The sequence below is a fragment of the Camelus bactrianus genome, chromosome 1, assembly GCF_048773025.1.
Source record: "Camelus bactrianus isolate YW-2024 breed Bactrian camel chromosome 1, ASM4877302v1, whole genome shotgun sequence".
In the NCBI taxonomy this organism is placed as follows: Eukaryota; Metazoa; Chordata; class Mammalia; order Artiodactyla; family Camelidae; genus Camelus; species Camelus bactrianus.
In genome coordinates, this window is record NC_133539.1 from 68,800,541 (window position 1) to 68,806,077 (window position 5,537).

Here is a 5,537-nt window from a genome sequence, read left to right on the forward strand (position 1 = left end):
TGGTTGGCAGGATGTTGCTTTTGTGGGCTCAGCCAGCTCCAGCACCTCCCATGAACAGAGGCCATTTACCAGTTATTGATACTTTTCATTTTCTAACAATTACCTCCCATTTTAGAGATACTGAGGAGCCACTGATGCAAGGTCACATTTCTGCATGCCCAGGTTTCTGGAGGGAACTCCTCTGGCATACTGAGTGAGGCATGTGATAGAGAATGAATTACAAGGCAAAAGAGTTTCCTCCACATTGGGCTTGCTTGAAGAGTGGTGCAGGTCTATGTGTGGTCAGAAGAGTGGGCTGGAGACTACCAGCTCTGCCACTTCGAAGCTGTGCAGTCTTGGACAAGTGGCTTCACTTTTCTGAGTTTCTGAAAATGGAGATGTACTGCAGGCCTATTATGAGAGCCAAATGAATGTGCAAATGTAAAGGAGGCTTTACACTTTAAAGCTAGGGTCAGCAAACTTTCTCTGTAAAGGGTCAAATAGCACATAACTCAGCCTTGGTGGGTCAGATAGTCTCTGTTGCTGATACTCAATTCTGCCATTGCAGCATGCAGGCAATTGTAGTCAATACATAACAATGGATGTGGTTATGTTTTGATAAAACTTTATTTGTGGATGCTGAAATTTAAATTTCATATAATTTTCATGTCATGAAATATTATTCTTCTTTTGATTTTTTCCAACTATTTAAAATGCAAAAACCACTCTTATATCTAAGCCAGACAAAATGAGAAAGCCCGCCAGATTTGGCCGCTGGGCCACTGATTGCCAGCCTCTGCACTGAAGTGCTGTATATGTGTGGAAAACACAGTAGGGGAAGAAGTTTTGTAAAAAGGTAAAGACTGTATTTTTTCTATATTAATGCTGAACTTTTAAAAAGCAATTACTTACTAAGCTGGGTGGTGCTACCACAAAGGGACCAGAAGTCTGGGAAGAGAAGCTGGTGTAGACTGGGGCAACCAGAGAAGGGATTCATGGAAAGTGGGGCATTTGGTTTGAGCTGGAACAAGGAGTGGGATTTTAATAGGTGAGGCCAAGGTCAGAGGGTTTTTTTTTTTTTTTTTTTTTTTTTAAGGTTTTTAAGGAGGGAAGAACTGTGAGGGCACAGAGGAGAACAAAGGACACCTCATGGAAGACAACAGTGGGAGAGATGTGGTAGTCATGGGCAGGGTCAGGACTCCAGCCTGAGGCTTCTGGCTCCCACATCAGTGCTCTTTCCGCATTCTAACTGCTTGGTAAATTGTGTGGAATATAGAAAAATCTAAAGGGGGAGGGTATAGCTCAAGTGATAGAGTGCTTGCTTGGTGTGCAGGAGGTCCTGGGTTCAATCCCCAGTACCTCCTCTAAAAATAGATAAGCCTAATTACTTCCCTCACCCCCATGAAAATAAAATAATAAATAAAATACTTAAAAAAAAAAAAAGAAAAATCTAGAAGTGCCCTGCTCTAGGAGAACTTACCATCAGATTGGGAGGCAGAAAGATATTCTGGAGAAAGTTATTGAAAAGTAACCTACTGACTAATATGACAGAAACAATTATGAAATAGTAATGACCTTCATTTAAGCACCTACTCAACTGAGCACTATGTATTTTGCAGACCTTGTCTCACTGGGGACTCATAATAACCCTTTGAAGAAGGTCTGGTTAGCCCCATTATCCCCATTTTACAGACAAAGCGGCTGAGAAAAGGTGAGAGAGTCCCACTGGGCTCAGTGACCACACTTAACAATAAACATTTGCATATTGTTTTCCAAAGACTCTCAGCAGGGATTGAGAGAAACTTGGTGAGTAATCATCTCAGGGCTGTGGTCAGCCAGCCTTGAAGGTAGATGGAAACATGTCATGGGTGGGCCAGCCTGAGTGTTTCTAGGGAGTAGCACAAGAGGTGGTCCAGGTAGATGACTCAATACCAGCCTGACTGGAGTGATGGCAGACTTCTTACATCTATTGGCAAGCCTGGAGCAGTTCATAAATATGTTTACAGAAGCCTTGCTGGGGACAGCATGCTCTAGAAGGAGTTGCTGTAACAGCAGCATGGGGGTTAGGAATAATTAAATAACATTTTCAGCTCCCCCAAGAGCCATTAGACTAAAACAAAGAAGCAGGTGAGAAGAGGAAGTTGAGAGTTATTTGTGTTTTGTTAATGGGCCTTGAATCAACAGACCTCCACCCCGCCACCAGCAGCAGGCAGTCCCTGCAATCTAGGGAGACTGTCTACTCACAAAGCTCCCATTCAAGTGCCATGGAGGCTGGCACAATGCAGCAATCAGACAAGCCCTGGGTTCTCCATGGCGCTACACCTGCACCTGTTATCCCAGCAGAAACTTCCTTATCAGCCCTTAGAAACTTACAAAATGGAGGAGGCTGCCTATAATCAGTTCTTTTCCAGCCTTTGTGGGTAGAAATATATAAGCCAACATCATGGGCTAATTGGCCTCTTTGGAGAACCATGGAACCTAGGCAGGTCTGAGCAGCCACAGGTCTACCATATAGTGTCGACATGACTGAGTCCCTCGGACTATGAACCAGCTCTGGCTGTGAGGGTGGGAGTCGGGTGGGATTGATGGCTGTAGCTAGAACCAGGGGGATGGGAGCTGCATTAGCATCCACCCCACTAATGTTGGAGAGAATACATGAGCTGGCTTGTCAGGTGCGGAAAGAGGCTGAATGCTTTTTTGATTGCTATAATTGCGGCAAATTGGACACTTGAGAGCGCCTCTTTAATGAGAAGAATCTCATGGATGAGACTTAGGGAAGAGGCCCCTCTTCGGATCCCTCTCCTTTGTCCCATGTGTATGAGATAATTCCCCAGTCATTATGGATTGTGAATGGGCTGCTAATTTTAGTTGTGCAAGCCAAACAAAGACCCTGGTTGGTGGATCCGGAAGGTGATTCATCTGATACGATGTTTGTATGGTGGAAGTGAAAGGTCTTGATAAGTGCCCCTGATGATTTCAAACTTTTCAACCAAAGAGCTGGAGAATTTTTTAAGTGGCCATCTCAGCACTGGCAACCAAATGTGGCCTCTGCTACCTTCTTTTCTGCCCAAGGTCCTTCTGTCTTGGCAGTCCCGGGCGCTTTGAGTGTGGGTGTCCTCCTCTAGGTCTTCTTCTTCTTCTTCTTCTTCTTCTTCTTCTTCTTCTTCTTCTTCTTCTTCTTTTTTTAACTGGGGAGAATCAGGAAGGCAACAGTGAAGCCAAAGTCAGTGAAAGAGCCACAGTAAAAAGGCCCAGCAAAATAAAGTGACTTAGCCAGGGGAAATAACAGGTACGTAAGCAAAGCCAACTTTGGAATCAAGCACAGTACAATCTTTTGGCTATTATGACCCTGTAACTCTCAGCTCAATGAGCTCAAGTGCCTCTTATAAGCAATAAGCAAGCCAAAAAAAGGAGTCAAGTTTCTCCAGTCACCTTCAGCTTTCCTCAGACATTCCTGAACTTCTGTCCCCACTCAGGTTCTGTTGGGCCTTAAGGAGACCAACTCATCTCAGTTTGCCGGAGACTTTCTGGTTTTAGCACTGCATCTTGGGAAGCCCCTCAGCTCCAGGTGAACCATACGTCCTGCCTCACCAGGGCAGAGTATCGGGGGATAAGAGAATGGAGAGGTAAGAGCTAGATTTGATGAACTTTGGATATAAAGCAAAAGGCCCTGATGTTATCTTTGTGCCCCATTTTTCATCAAGTGCCAACCCAAAATACTACCATTTTCCCTCTCTTACAACATATGCCTCTTCAGCCTTTATTGTGCTACTGATACAGTTGTCTTCTCTGTGAGCAGCTTGAGGGTGAGGACTCCTCCCTGCCTAGGGGCAGAGTACCAAGCACCTAGCAGGCCCTCAGTAAAGGTATTATTGAAATGGATCCATCACCCCCTTGACCTTTCTGTCTGTAGGTCCAAAGAACATTCATATGGGCATGCTCTTTGTGGTAACTTGGAGGCTTGCATGATAGAAGTAGAAAAGAATGGGCCAAGGCCCTTGTTAATCTCCTACAGATTTGCTGTGTGACCTTGATTAAGTTACTTTCCTTCTCTGTCAGTTTTCTAATGAGTAGTAAGAGAAACTGATAATATGGTGACTTTGTATTATGTCAGTTTAGCTAAGCTGAAACTACAAATCCTAGAATTTCCTTCTGTATATGTTTCTAAGTTAGGGTTAGAATTCCAAGTTATGGCTGGAATTTCCTTCTCTATATTGTTCCATGTTAGAGTGAACCACAAGTTAGTGTTCTAAGTTAGGGTCATGTGAACTTTGGAAGGGGGTTGTAAAGGAGAGCCTTTATTTTCCACTCTGAAGGTCAGTGAGGCCAGCATTTGTGCAGCTCATGCACATTGTCAGTGGTCTGCTGCCTACTTGATTGGTACAGGATACAGTCAGACCTTCATCTCTTCCACCTTCTGGCAACTTCCCTGAGTCCTTCCACTTCCCCGAGTCCTGGATCAAATTCAGGTGCTACTCTGTGGTGCACGTTGTGGGACACAATGCAGCAGCTGGTTGGTGAGCCAGAGAATCATGGGTTGGTAAAAGAATTAACCAGAGATAAAGTATGAGAATAGAAAAGGAGTTTATTAGGGTACACTGCTAGATGCAACAGCGAGAGGTGCTGTGTGAGCACCAAGGGCCAGTTATTGAAGGGTCTTTTATAAGGTAGGGTCACCAGGTGCCTGATCTGCTTGTGTGCAAGTCTCTGATTGGTTGTCGGTGAGGTAAGAGGTTAGGGTCCGTGAAGGACAGTGGGGTTTATGACTCTGGTAAGTTGGGCTGAAACAAGCCAGCCTGAGCTCATGTGAGATTAGGCATCACCTAGGGCTATTAGTTTGTTAGGGGAAACACACCCAGTAAAGAATGTATTTTATCTGTTGAGGGATCACAGGCAGACACCTGAGAGCCCAGAAATGGGGGTCATTGAATTTTGAAGGACATTAGTTGGCCCAACAGTGCAGGGTGCCAACTCATCTTGTAGGTCAACAGCATCATTGAGATTGAAGGAGGTGAGAGACAGATACTGTTCCAGCTAATTCTTACAGGTTCTAGTCTGTTCTTGGCATCTGTACTTTATGTCTATCTTTCCTTCTACATTTCCAGCCCTGCTGACTTAAGGCTCAGCAGCAAATGTAGAAACTACAGCCTTAAATAGTCAACATAATCAGTTCCCATAATTGTGTGTTGCCTAATCCTTGTAATATATCACATTCTATATCACTTGAAATAGTTCTGTTTCTCTGAATTTTGAATGATACAAATAATACCTATTAAATGCTTACTACATGCCAGGTACTTTCTCAATACTACATATATGTTAATTTATTTAAACCTCCAGAATCTCTTGTGAGGTATGTGATTATCCCCATTTTATATTATCTCCATTTTATAGATGAGAAAATTGAAGCACAGAGAATTTAAGTAACTTGCCCCAAATTGTTCTGCACGTAAGAGGCCAAGCCAGGAATTTAACCTGGCAGTTTGCTAGAATCTGTGCATCAGTCCACGATGTGATGCTGTCTCATTTCTAGAGTAAGAGGTTGTTCTGGAATTCCT

At 43.8% G+C, this 5,537-nt stretch overlaps 1 non-coding gene across 1 annotated transcript; it reads left to right on the forward strand.

The window, feature by feature from the left end:
• Window positions 1-1,269: 1,269 nt before the first annotated feature.
• TRNAT-GGU (transfer RNA threonine (anticodon GGU)) lies at window positions 1,270-1,343 on the forward strand. Its single transcript has one exon. It is a non-coding gene; the product is annotated as a tRNA-Thr (tRNA).
• The last annotated feature ends 4,194 nt before the right edge of the window (window positions 1,344-5,537 follow it).